Consider the following 15,225-nt stretch of genomic DNA (forward strand, 5'->3'; position numbering starts at 1 on the left):
CTGTTATTACCTCTGCTAAGGATTTGGCGGAGGCTACTCTCTGAAATTGCCGTGTCTGTCTGTCTGTCTGTGAGCAAGATATCTCAAACTTCGGAATGGATTTATATGAAACTTGGGAGAAAGGCTGGTCCCCAGCCAAGGAAGAGTTGATTAAATTTTCACTCCAATCGGCCAATCACAAAACAATGCATGCTAAAAATAGCAGTCATGCTGCAGACAGTCAATAAATGTGATAACACAAAGATTGCCCACATTCATACACACAGCATCTACACAAAGACCATCCACATAGGCTATCAAGGTTAGGTAGGCAGGTTATCAAGTAACATATCACATATACATGTTTAAAAATATGAAAAAAAAAGAAAAAAAAAAACATTTATGTAGGAGGTTTGGCCTTCTGGCAGTGGGTGCAGAATAACAGCACGGTCATTTGACACAACTGCCTTTTCACTTGGATGCCTATAGCAAAATTTATCTTGTTTTAGGCATGTCAGTTAAATTCCAGGATTTCCAACTTCTCCAAAAAAAAAGGGGTCAGGGCCACAGTGTAGGAGTAACAAATAATCTTGTAACCCTATTTGCGACCCTACATAGATTGTGACGATAGAGTGCTATGAAAGCAAATGATGGAAGTGATAAAATGATTTTTTTTTTTTTTTTTTTTTTTTGCACTGTTGTAAGAGAGAAAGTTTTGTCTAACACTGTTGAGATCTGCAAAGTAAAAACTGAATCCCTGGGGGCCAGAAAAGATCCGTACCTCGCTGATGCAAAGTTTGAACTTTCTCACTGGTGTTACTTTCACATCTCAGTTGGAAATTTTTTAGATCTGAGTGGGAGTTTTGTGGAATCAGGGGCTTTGTGGTTCCTCTGCTCTTTGGCTGACAGTGTGAGTCCAGGCACCGAAGCTTTACATGGCCTCTTATTGTTCAGGCCAGAAATGTGAACGTAAGATAATATACATGTGATCTTCCAGTCATGCTCTTTCATCCTCTTCAATTAAACCTTGCCATGCCCACATTGTAAGCATTTGCGTAAGACCCCTAACACACACACACACACACACACACATACGAACACAGATGGACTGAGATTATGATAAAAACACAGACTGGGACCCTGCTCACACTAACTTTGGCCACACTTTTTGTGTCTCCCACAGGTGAGGATTGAACAAAGGGCTATAGATTGGGATCTGTCTATCCATAAATTTGGAGTCTCTGCTGCCTGATGCAGATGAAAACCCAACCATAACAACTGAATACCTAACCCTAACCCTGACCACTGACTCCAAAAAGCAGCTTTTTCCAAATGGGGGCACCACTTTTGTCCCCAGTTGAACAAGCCATCCCCAATTACTGGGTCTTTAATCTGGTGTGTGTCCCCGAAAGTAATCAAAAAAAAAAAAAAAAAAAAAAAGACTATCTCTCTCTCACACACACATATACACACACAGAGTGGCAGGGTTAGGATTAGATTGGTTGTGGCTATGATGGTAAGAGTGTTCCACTGGCAGGAGGTCGAGTTCAAATCCCTTGAGATTCAGCCGCTTCATGACTGAGAGAGCTGCTGTACACCCACACCTACACACACTCGTTCAAGACACACTTACTCCTCCTCCAACTTTGCCTCTCTCTCTCCCTTTCTTCCTTCCTCTTTGACACTCCTGTTGCTCCTTTCCTTTATTTCATATTTTTTCATATTCTCCCTGTTTAATGGGTTCACACTACCCAGCAGTCTCCATTTAACATTTAATTTGCCGTTCATTAATAAAGTACTGAGAGTGCACTGCTTTCTTTTTTGGGTTCTGTCAGTCCAACTCTGCCTTGCTGCCTCTCTCTCTCTCTCTCTCTCTCTCTCTCTCTCTCTCTCTCTCTCCTGTGTTCCTCTCCCACTCACATTCTCTCCCTCTTTCAGCATCGTTCTCAGCATAAATTCATTTTATGCCCTTTCTCTTTCCACAGGAAACTATTCACTCCTCCTGCAGACTTTGACAATTGGTCCTTGGGCATTTTGCTTTCTGTTTTCACCATAAATCAAGAGGAGCGGAAAGTCAAAACTCAAGGGTAAAAAAGTGACAACTGGGACTTAATGGAAAGGCTCGTGAATTAAAAGAGTTGTACGTGCATAATCTCTCACTGCTTCGCTCTTGTTCTCCCTCTTAATTTAATTCAATGCAATGTGCGTTACTGTAAAGTGTGTTTGAAAACACACTTTAATAGACTTTCTTTTATAGTTTCGCAGTCAAACCATGTCTGTGCTGTATTTTAATGCCATTAATTTCCCTTTATTTAGTTATTTTTTTATTCTTATGTACACTGTGCTTTTTTTTTCATTTATTGTCTGTTTTAAATTCCTTTGTACAGAACTTTGTGCCTTGTTGCTTGAAATGTAATATTTAGATAAAATGTATTATTAGAGGCATATGGATACAAGATTAACTCTTTATAAACTATACAAGCTTCCTCCCCCATTTACTGTAATCAGTGTGCATTTGTATGTTTGCACACACAGATGCCCAATGAGAGTTAAAGAGCAGATTTATAAGGTTGGACAATTGTTAGTCCTTATGGTTTTGCAGAGCTCAGTCCATCTCTTATTTCCTCCCTCCTGCTCTCTCTCACAAAAATCTCTCTCTTTATCTTTCTCTGTCTTCATCTCACTATTCCCCCTTCTCCCTCTGTGTTATCTCCAAACTAAACTTTCTCTATTTTTTTTTTTTCCTTCTTTCAGCCCTTTACACAGTGAGTTGCTCTTTTGGTGACATTTAACTGAGGCTTGCTTCCTCTTTCTCCTTTATGGTGTAAAAAGAATAGTAAAAGATATTACTCTAATAGAAGTACTGACTTTGATAAAAATTTTACTAAACTGGCTATGACTGTGAAAATCTACTACTAAAAGTACAACGTATCTCATCTCAGATGTTTTCGGCATAAAAGTTGCTGATTTACTGTTGAGCATAGACAGTTTTATACAATATGAACTGTTCAATGCAATACAAAAAAGGGAAAAAGAAGAAATGAAAGAAAAAAGAATTTGTTTCATTTAATTTAAAAACATTTTTCTGCTTCAACACAAGAGTTGGTCATAAACATAGCAAGAGCACACTGAGGTCAAGCAGTATGGAATCATCTCATTGCCATGTTCTCTTTTTTTTGTTTGTTTGTGTGTTTGGTTTTTAATCTATGTAGCTAATGGAGAAAGGTGTTGTTGAAAATAAAATCAGACAAGAGAAAGAAATGTCTTTGCACATGTTTGAGGAGGATTATCAGCCTATTCTCCCCTGAGGATGTCGTTGTCTGGTGACTTACACTGTAATCAGAAAATGTATGTTGATGTATGGTGCTGAGGTAGAGACCTCAAAAAATACAAAATCATAAGAGCAACATAACAACTATGTTACAATAACAAAATGTAGCGTTTTATTTCCACCTGCTCCATGTCTTCTGTTGCTGTAAGTAAAAAGCTGTAAATAAATCTGTACATACAGTCAACTGTTTTTTGTTGTTTTTTTTCATGTCTTTATTTCTGTTTGTGCTTGTGTTATGTTGCTATATGCTTGTTATTTTTTTCTCTTTTACCCTGTATGTATCTGCCACAACAATTCTATTTACCCAGTCAATCAGTGTTTTATGTTATCTTAACACACACACACACACACGCACACACACAATCGTTTTCCTTACAACTTCTCCGATGTTTGGCAGAGGTGCTTAAGTCCACTGTATATTCTGATGTCCTTTATTTCAGAGATATTGCAGGTCAAATGGAGCAGAAAATCAAATCAGGTTGCGGCACAGTTAGGGTGCATACTCACATATTCACATATTCACTACACACACATACAGTGTACAGACACGCACACATACAAACACACACGTAAATACACACAAATAGATATACATATAAATATACCTCTATCACTGGCTTTGTCACATACACACACACACAAACATGCTCTCACTCTCACTCTCACACACACACACACATTCATGTACGTGAGCGTTCACAATAGAGCTGCAAAACCCAACTTTTTTCACAATGAAATTACAGTCAGTAAATACACAATATCAGCCTGTGGTTGTCTGTGATGTGGCTATTACAGACTTTAGTCCACAGTGACATTGGCTTTGCAGCATTGTTTGAGTTGGTTTTGGGCTTTTTGGGCCTTTACACACTCTGCACCATTTGAAGGAGACAGAGGGTGTGAGAAAGGGTGTGGAGCCGGCTGTACTGATTGACAGGTAGGATGTGAGCCAGTTTGTCTCAAGTTCTTCTGCAGCAAGCCAATGGTGCTAGATTATCCTAGAGAGTCCATCAGACAGCCGATTACAGGTCATAATTGAAGGGCCACACCGGTTCCTGATTTGACGTCTCATGGTCAGTCATGATGGTGTCTGTCACAGATTTTGGTTGCGTAAGTGAGCACAGAATATAGCTTAGAAGGTATAGCTTAGAAGTCAAGACTAAGCTGCCAACGTTCACTCCCATTCATGCTCAAAAAATGTGAAAAACTGCTCTGTGAAACTTCAAAGATGCCACACATACCTTATTTGATTTTGTCAGTAGTGGCCACATTCAGCTACTGAAGCATCTCCTGTAATGAGGCGGCGTGGCTCAGGTGGTAGAGCAGTTGTCTGATAATCAGAAGGTTCCTGGTTTGACCCCTGGCTCCTCCAGAGAGACAATAAATCACAGATGACTGGCTAAATATGGGCTAAAACCTGATGATAAAACACTGCATAAAATCTTAGCTCATGGTTTAGCCCCATGTTTTAATTTTTTGAACTAGAGCAGTAGAGCAGCCGTCTCGTAATCTGAAGGCTCCTAGTTCGATTTCAGGCTCCTCCAGAGAGCGTGCCAAAGTGTCCTTAAGCAAGACACTGAACCCCCTAACCGCTCCTGATTGGCAGCTTGGCACCTTCCATGGCAGCCTCTCCCATCAGTGTGCGAATGTGTGTGTGCATGATTCAGTGTGAGGTAAACATTATAAAGCACTTCGAGTGGTCAGTGGACTAGAAAAATGCTACAGAAATGCAATCCATTTACCATTTATTTATGCACCCAATATTTGTGATGGACAGATACAATACAACTGTTGACAAGGAGTCAAAGCAGGCCTGTTATGTTCCTTTTAAATAAGGGAAACTTTTGCAAAAAAAAAAAAAAAAAAAAATCACTCTCAAAGATTTTTTGAAATTGCACTGTGAACGTGTCACAGTGCAATTTTAATGTCAAACCGCTGCTTGTTACCAGTCAGGCCTCGTTCACACAAACATTTCATGGCAAGAAAACAATTCCTTTCATTTTTCAGCATGACATTATGTGAATTTCACAAAATACTGAGAGACCAGATGTGATCATTCATGGTGTGTGAACTTCCCTAACTGAGGGGGAAGAGGGCAGGACTCACAACTGATTTCCCTCTTTCTTGCTCCCTCTGTCACACACACACACACACACACATACACTGTATGGGAGAGGGACAAGGGTGAAAGAGAACGAAATCATTGTGTGTGTGTGTGTGTATGTGTGTGTGTGTGTGTGTGTGAGAGTGCATGTGTGTGTAAAGCCTCCTCGCTGTGGGGTCCTCCTTCTCTCACGGTCATATGGGGGTTCCAACATTCTTAGTGAGATCAAGGGATCATCCGTGGATAGCTGGGGGACTGTCTGTGGGCGTGTGTGTGTGTGGGTGTGTTTTGACCCCGCTGAACCAGGCAAGGCCTTACATTGTAAAACAGTGAAACAGAAACAGGGGGTGTAAGTGTGTGTGTGTGTGTGTGTGTGTGTGTGTGTGTGTGTGTGTGTGTGTGTGTTTGTGTGTATCTGAGAAGAAGTCCTCTCTTTCCCTTCCTCCATGGCATTTCTCACTCCATGCCAGCCTCCCTTGTCACATTTTAGAATGACTTTATATTGTATTTGTGCTTTATGGCACATTATAGTGGAGTATAATAAGTATAGAGACTGGTGGAGTGATTAAAGAGCAGAGCAAGAGAGAGGGAGAGGCAAAATGAGAGGCACAAACTGTAAGAAGACTGAAACTACAGCACAACTCAGGCAACACATTCTGCTAACTAGTATGTTTAGGAAGGAGAAAAAATAATAATAGCAATAATTAGCTTTTCTTCCTGACATCCCCTTAGAGGTGAGAGGTCAGGGTCAGCTACGGACAACTGCTATTCAACATTGTAATGCAGTGTTTTTCACAAGGTCTCATTTATGCATATCTAGTCTTTTGAATTGATGAGTTCATGCAGACATCTTTGTTAAAAAGTTAACAAAGTTACACCTTGACTGTCGGTACCAGAACAAGACCTGCATCCCTAAATCCTGTAGAGGGAGCGCTGCGGATGCCGTCCTTCTCTCAGAGCTTGATTATAGTGGTATTAGGCATGCAGCAGCCTCTGCGCTGAGGACACTTGGGGCCCTTATTTTGTGCCGACGTTAACCTCGTGTTTGGAGCTCTTAACTCTGGACCAAACGTGCTCTCAGCACTTTTTCCAACTCCCAGACCCACGGGATAACTCTGAACTGGACAAAATTGCCTTTAGGGTCAGCGCTCCTCACACCTGGAAAAAAAAAAAAAAAACTTAGAGTAAATCCACTATCAGAGTCGACACCTTAGAATCTGATTTACAATCTTATCGTGTTTGAATGTTCGTCCATCTATCCACCCACTGTCAGGGAATTTTCTCTGTAGCTGTAGGTCACATGTAGTCCCTTTTGAACTACATTGATAAGATGTACTGCCTCCATGCTACCAAGGCCATAGGTCTGGGGCATGACAGACATAGAGCTTGCAGCCTTTCATGAACACAGGACTGCTGACCTCTAACATACTTAGGTAAGGACTCTCCTTTAAAATAAGGCCTGCCAGTGAGCAACCCTCAGGACTGGTGTGGTACTACACATTCTTGGCACTTGTAGCACTCATATTCTCTTCTCCTCAGCTGAACAATCAATAAACATCCTTTGCATAAGACATCACATTCTCCTGAGATCTCCCTCACTCAGAGATGACCAGAACCTGAATGAACTAGATGCATACTTACATGTATTGAAAGTATGATCTGTTTTAAAAAAACAAACAAACAAGCAAACAAACAAACAAAAGACTAGGGGTCATTCTGGTGGGTCTGGCTAAGGCACATGTACCAAATAACGGTGATGTCCTGTGTTTGAATGTGGTTTGAGACTTTTATGGCTTCATCATCACTCCCATCCTTCTAGTCTCTCTCCACTTTAAGCTTTCCAGTACATCAGGCAAGAAGAAGAGGAGAAATAAGAGAAATGGACATGTTTTATTTGATATTATCGTTAAATAACGGACAGAGAGAAGGGAGGCACTGACAGACTATCCTACAGTGTCACGTGCACCTCCAAGTGTTTACTTATTTTAACTTTCTGTCTTTCCTCGTTCCATTCCAGATATTAAAGTCTTCCCTTTCCCTTCTCTTCTTTCCTGCATTCTCCTTCTCATTTCCCCATGTTTTTCTTCCTCCCCTCCCTCCCATCCTCTGTTGCCCTCATCCCTTGCATCTTTCCTCCACTGGAGATGGATGTGAACCTTTGGAGAGAAGGGTATTAAAGTGAGATAAAGAAACAGACTGGATAGCGGGAGGGACAGATGGATGGCAAAATGTTAGCAAAGGGCCAACAGGGACAGACAGTGGAGAGTGAGGGAACAGAGAAGTGCATTGTTGTAGTTACAGAGGGATTTTTACTGAGAGTGATTGCAAAGTAGGATTGAACAACTGGATGGAAAAGAAACAAAAATGGGTGTAAGATGTTACAATGGAGGAATGTCGTTGGAGAAAATTGATTGTAAAGAAGGATAGTCACAGCTAATGGAAAGAGGACAGGAGAGATTGAGATGAATTGATACACTGATGGAGGGCTGTCTTAAAAAAAAATCAAGAATGGTGACAGGTGGTGCAAAGAGAGGAGCAAAGAGAGGGGTGAGACGATGAAATAGTGTGAGAGAGAGGTAGACCAAATGAAGAGAAAGTCAGGCTAAAGAGGAAACACTAAACTCAAAGAGGAAAGGGGAGCATTTTTGGACAGGTGGTGATTTCTTGGGAGGGATGGACATTGAAAAGGGAAGAAGGAGAGAATAGAAACAGGGGGTAGAGACAAAAATATAGGTAGAGGCAAAAATAAGAAAGGACAATAAGAAGGATAGAGTGGTATCTGGAGAGGAAAATATCAGGTAAAGGTTATGAGGTGTACAAGACGGCAAAGAGGGATGAGGGCAAGTAAGGAAATCAAACAGCAGCATGGTAGGAAAATCTGATTTACATCAATAAATTACGGCATTTATCTGAGACTCTTTGACAGAGCAATTTGCAATGAGTTTGACTGCAGAAGAAGCTTAAATTTGAAGGCCACTAGCACCAGTAAAGGTTGGGAATCAGTGTGACTTTGTCGATGAGAAGTGTGCTCCATTGCGGGACTGTGCTGCAATTTATGGAGTGTATGCCAGGCAAGATTTGTGTTAAAAAAAAAAAAAAAGAAGAAGAAGAATAGATGATTGAAACTGTCTCCTGCATGAGACAACAAGTGAGCACTCCTACCAGAGAACCACCAGTATCAACAGCTCTCACTCCTCTCTCGTCTCTTTGGTTTCCCTGGCTATAAAATATCCAAAACTGGCTGGATTGGTAAGCATGAACATTTTGTGTAAAGACTGTGGATGTTGCCTTTCTGGATTTCTAGGTATTTTAAGTTACATTTTTTAAACATTCACCTCCCGCTGCCAGTTGGAGCTGCCAGTGTGCAAAGTTCTTCTTATTTCAGGAATTTCGTGTATGATGGGTTTTTTTTGTGTGTGTGTGTGTTTCTTTGTTTTTTTTTTTTTTCAACTTGCAGTAGGACATGTATTGTTTTTTTTTTTTTTTTTTTTTTTTCTAGAGAAAAATGTGAAGTAAGACAAAGGAACTGGATCAGAATTGATGGTAGGATGAAAAGAAGTCTGGAGAGATTGCTTGGAGAGAAAGAAAATAGAGTGAGAGATGTTATAGCACACACACACACACACATACACACACACACACACACACACACACACACACACACGTACACGAGGAGGCCCTTGCACACTACATCATGACAAGGTGAAGGCTTTAGCATGTGGTGCATTCTCCAGGGAGGGCCAAGGACTGTGTGTGTGTGTGTCTCTGTGTGTGTGTGTGTGTGTGTGTGTGTGCGTGTGTGTGTAGTTGCATAGTTTGCATCGTTTTCGCTTATGTACAACATGCAAATATACATACCCATCCACCCACATATATAACATGGGCATGAATGAATGACCCCTCCCAATGCCACCACATCACCCATACAGTCCACAACAGGGCACACACCCACATACAAACATACATTTTGCTTTGATAAAGAAAAAGCATTAGCGTGTGTTAGTTTATTCTCTAGGGAGAATCAACAGTAGATATGAATATTTGTCTTGACTTTTATTGGCATTTGTCCAGTCTTGAGCAACAATTGCATCCTCTGGAATGTGTTGAATTGTTTATGTGCTTTTACAGTCTGTAAACTGTATTTTTATGTGTGGGTGACCAATGTGTGAGCTATCTATCCATTATTCTGTATGTATGATACCCACGTGTATGATGGAGTATGGAAAACGATAAAACTTGTGGTTGACAGGGCAAAGGATTAATACACCGGTCACTACAGCTGCAATCTCAGATCTACACAGATACAAACAGGACCAGACTAGTAGTACTTGAGACCAGGATTTGTACCCTCTTTTTTCATGACTCGACTCGGACTCAAGAGCTTATGACTTAGAGTTGAGCTGGGATTTTGTACTTGGGAGGTATAGTTGGGGACTTCAACTTTTTCTTTTCTTTTTTCTTTCTTCTATGTTGCACAAAAGTGTAGAGATGTATTTTATTTCCTAAACGAGGAAGCATAACTGATGTTCATGCCTCTCATGGTTTTATATTGTATGCTGCATTACAAGCATGAGTGTGTTCAGCTTCCTCCCACCTGCCCACAGTGTGCAGCATCTAACAATATGTTCTGAAGCACATCCACTTAATAAATGACATAGCGGTCAACAGTTTGTATGGCCATTTATGTTTAATTTATACCTTTTTAAAAGGTATGTCAGCTATTTCTCTGTGACAGAGCAACCCTGGAGCCCAGCTTTAAAACCAACTCAGGCATGGACATGTGACTTTCTTTTTCTTTTTTCCTTTTTCCATTTTAGGGAGTCTTGAGTGACTAATTTGTTAGTAATTATGGACACACCTCCAACACAGCTGTGAGATATTATGAAATTATGGATCGTACTTAAGCACTGTATCATGTGATAACTGGTATGTCTTGTCTTGTGTCTGAATACGACCTCATATTGTTCAGTATTTTGACCCAAATATATACATATCTGTAGCATATCAGTAGTTGTTATCAGTTTGATAATTTGGTCCAAAATATCTCTGGATTTTTTTTTTTTTTTTTTTTTTTTTTTTTTTTGCGCTGTTGGTGAGATGTAACTAAAAAGAAGCAAAATAAAACAAAATAATGACATGGAAACCAAGAGGGCTACCAAGTGGAGCAAAGAGGAGAGAGCTGCAGGGAGGAGAGGCTTCCCTCCGAGGGATATAACAGCAAAGCTCATGTTGCCACTAACAGCTTCTCAATAAGGCTTTATTGTATTCAATCACCAGAGATTTTTGCAAGCTGTATAATTACAGCATAGATTGTGCCCTGGTTATAATGAGTACAATGCACTTTCTTACGCTCACAACAGAATTATTAGAACTTGTAATGGCTTAAATGTTAAGTGGTACTGCCGAAATTCAAGCTCATAATATCTTTTTAGTCTTTTCAATTAGTTTAACTGAGACCTATAAAGAAGAGGAGGAAGCAGAACCTTCAACAGGATGTGTTGCTGCTGGATAAAACTGTTGTAATGACTGAACCTGGTAGGGGAGACTGGGGTAAGTTGAGCCAAAGGGTAAGTTGAACCACCCCCTGTTGCTAGGAAATGATAAAAAATATTGATCATGTGACCAAATGTTTAGGAGGATGGCATCATTTCATGGAGTCTGTGAAGGTAAGAACCACATGGGTAAAGTGGTTAGACATTTATTTCCAAAAAAACATTTTTTACTCTTAAAAGTGAATTTAGTCTATCATCAGTTTCATGAGAATTGTGTTAAGACCAAAATAGATCATTTTAAATTTGTTTTATACATCAATTGTGGTATCTATGAGCTACAACATGAGGTCATAAACCTAGCATAAAAGTGCACCATTTTAGCTGTGGGGCCTAAAAAAGTCAAAATGGTAGCTCTGGGGTAAGTTGAGCCATTTGGCCAGGGGTAAGTTGAGCAGGAGGCCCATACACTTAATACGTGTATTTTGGCTGTAGCCTAAATGTCTTAAATATTAAATAATAAATAAAATAATAAATATCAATTACTTATTAAGTGTATAGGGTAAGTGTATTTTGGCTGTAGCCTATATGTCTAAAATATTAAATAAATATTAACCCTCCCCCATGCCCCCATGCCCCCGGTGGGCATGGGGGCATGGGGCCACGGCCAGTGTGCCCGTTGCCACCAAATGTGTTACATTCATATGTTCATAACTGACCTTACTGTCAGCAAGGACACCAAGAAACTAGTGTTCTAGTGTTTTCTTTCCAAAAACACAGCTGTTAATTTTCTCTTCCCAAGCGCATTTTAAGGCATGTTAAAACAGCTGTTTATTGTACCTGCTGAATTGTGTTTAATAAAAAAAATACATATGAATGTGAAGAAGTGACTGTTATTTAGGGAGGGAGAAGGTGAGGGAGGGGTGGGATGGAGGTGGGGAGGAAGGTGGGGGGTGAGTAGGGATACGGCTCAACTTACCCCACACACGGGGTAAGTTGTGCCACGAGACCACTTTTTTTGGAAATGCTATATTATGGAAACAGTTATGTTTACACTCATTCTGTTTGTTTGAAGAGATGCACAACATCCTGAAATATATGCAGATATGTTAGTTAGCGACAAAACTATGATTGCCTTGATGTAGTGATCCTAAATATGAAAAATGGCTCATCTTACCCCAGTCTCCCCTATGGTATCTTCAGGTATGGAGCAGTGAGCGTAACAACAAAACAAGTAGGTCACGGTCAGTGCAAACTCCATCATTGAGTTATATTAATGCAATTATATCTTTAGTCGAAGTAATAATAACCTCTGTAACATCTCTCTGTCACACTTAGACATCTTACCTGCCCTATGGCGGGGCAGTACAGTGCAACAACATTGTTGCGCATGTGAGGACATTCATCCTGTGCTAATACAAAAAAGAAAGAACATGTGGAAGAATTCTTACACCTGTGCTTAACTGAACAAAATGCGAGAGAAAAATTATAAGTAGCAGCCAGTTGTTTCAATGAAGATAAACTTGCAGTGACATTTAGCAAGTGAAGCCAGTAGTGCACCTTTGGGTCCCTTTGCATCACTTCAACAACATGTTGTGCATGAACCAAGCCTCTAAAGCAGGGGTGTCAAATCATGTGCCATGGAGGGCCAAGAGGCTGCAGGTTTTCATTCCAACCAAAAACTCCACAAGGTGATTTCACTGATTAGTCCCTTCTGTCTGCTTGAAGGTGAGGTAATCAGTGAAATCACCTGGTTCAACACCCCTGTTTAAACCTTTCAATGCAATGATATCATGTGGTTTTCAGACTGATATGAAGACTGTAATAATGATATTTTGTACAAGTGTTAGAAAAAAAATAATGTGAGGAAGATTCAGAGCAAGTAAAACAGCTGAATTTGTTTAATTAATTGATGACAACCCAATTATGATAATCGGGTTGTGGTAAGATATGAAACAAGACATTGATTAGTGAAAAAAAAAAAGTACTCTGTTGGTAATGAAAATAAGTGCTTCACTCATGTAAATGCAAATAATGTGTGGAATCAGCAAACTACTGTAAACTACTGCAATCATTAAATAACTTAAGCTAACTACTGGCTTATAGCAGTGGCAGGGAGGTCAGAGGTCAGCTGAAGAGCAGCGTTCCAGGATCTGGTAGGGTTTCCAGGCTTGCAGCCAGCCTTGTGGGTGAATGAGTGGGTACATTAGATTATTAAGACTTGTACTGTACTATCAAAACACTTTTAATGACCTTGGTTGAATAGGTGTTCAGTAAGATGACATAAGGACGACACCGGTCTTCTCTTGTCCTTTTTGCCCATAATTTTATCAAAAACACACATTGTCAGTTGGATTGTCATCTTCCAAAGGAAATAAAGGAAATAAAGCAATGCACACAGTGTTGTGAAAGATGGTATTCCTAGCTGGATGCAGATCTTTTTTTGTCTATCAGATCAAAGGGTGGCTACATAATGAAAATTTCAGTAGGCATTATCCATCATTCAGCTTTTCATATAGGTTTGGCAGTGGCTGTTCAGAGTGGGCTATATTTGGCTCGAGTTGGACCTTTTGTCATATTTTATGGACTGGGATTCAGCATCTTGCTCAAGTAAACTTCAGTAGGGCAGATGTTTGCTGCCATGTGGTGTGAATGTGGGAGCCACCCTGTAACTTACAATAGTCAGTCTCCAGTCATATATGCTGGAAGTGGCTGCTCAATGTAACTGTCAGCTAGTGCATAGGAGCCCCAAGAGTTTTTTTTTTTTTTTCTTTTAATTAAATGTTGCCTGATCAAATTTTGATGACTTTCGTTTATTTGCTATGTATATATAATTGTAAACATGCAAACACAAAAGGAAAACAACAAGTGGTGGGCATATGGAGAGGGAAAATGGAGAGGGCAGAATTCCCCTGAAGGGAGAAGCAATAGCTTATATTATCAGCAACAGCTTCCCAGCAAAGGCTTTACAGGATCAGAATTGATAAAAACTTTATTAAACTATCTCTGATGAATTTTTAAATTTTATTGTGTCCGTATCTGCGGTGTCTAATGTGCTTGACTCGCTATAAAAAAGATGTTGCAAGGTCGATGGCTCTGGATGGGGGATTGCTGGAACGTGAGAGGCAAAACAAATTTCTGTGCAAATTAAGGATTGATTTTATCATAATATTTTACATTCATTTATCTCAGCTCATTTAGATTATTACATGGCTTTGTTGAGCCCTCAACTCTGATGGATCAATAAACAAATTCTACACTACACCACTTGACAAGTATAACAGACTGTTATGTTTGTGTAGTTTGCCATGGCCCTGATGAGGCCTGCTGTGGAAAAAGGGGTTAGTCATCCCACAGTGAAGAGCCCTGTTCTATTTTGTTCATTTCTAATCAAATTAACTAGTGACACTGTGTGCCAAAAATATGTTGGACACTGCAGACAGTCCTGCTGGACAAGTGTCTTGGCAGAAACTTCAAGTTGAGTTAGCTTGTGATAAAATCATTTAAATCAGTGTGGTATGTCAAATGATTAATGATTGTCTTTGGTAATTAGCTGTGTAATAAGTGGGATGGTATACAGGGAGTCTTTAGGCCAGCGTCCATCAGATGTGCTTTTGATCCAGCATTGACATGGATGCATCTGCCATTTGTATCCACTGCTGCAGTGTTGACACATGTGGACACAGCATGGCAGCCAGACAGCAGGTGCATGTCTTTTTCTCCCAATCGGTTCTTTTTTTTTTTTTTTTTTTTTTTACACTTTTGGTCTATTTTTGCAGAATTTGCTGTCATCTGTAAAGCATGAAAACATTTTGAGAAACATACAGAAAAAGAAAAGTACCACTTTCCTGATATTATTCCCCATTCCCTGACTAACTGTTGATATAATATATACTGTTGATTTTTCATACTCTGTTCTCAGGTTGTATTTTAGATCTTTTATCTTGAATTCGATTGTAGCCTAGTTTATCTGTTTAATCACCTGTATGCATATTAATTTATATAAAAAGTACCTTGTGCCAGGAAGGACAGGACAGGAAGACCAATAAAAATATTATTTAAAGTGTCCACTGGATGCTCATCATAACTGCATTAAAAAAAAAAAAATCATGATGAAAATGCCCCAAGCAAACTGAAGTCTGAATGTCACTGCTCTGCAGAGGCAGCACTCTGAATATTTCTGGTCAACAGTTCAGCTGCATCCCAGATGTGATATGACTGCAGCAGAGCCAAAAAGCACACACACACACACTCACACACACAGCGTGGACACTGGTGTTTTGTTTTGCAACCAGGTATTTATTCACCCTGTCAAGGTTTATTTT

Source organism: Myripristis murdjan, chromosome 12 (assembly GCF_902150065.1).
Source record: "Myripristis murdjan chromosome 12, fMyrMur1.1, whole genome shotgun sequence".
Classification (NCBI taxonomy): Eukaryota; Metazoa; Chordata; class Actinopteri; order Holocentriformes; family Holocentridae; genus Myripristis; species Myripristis murdjan.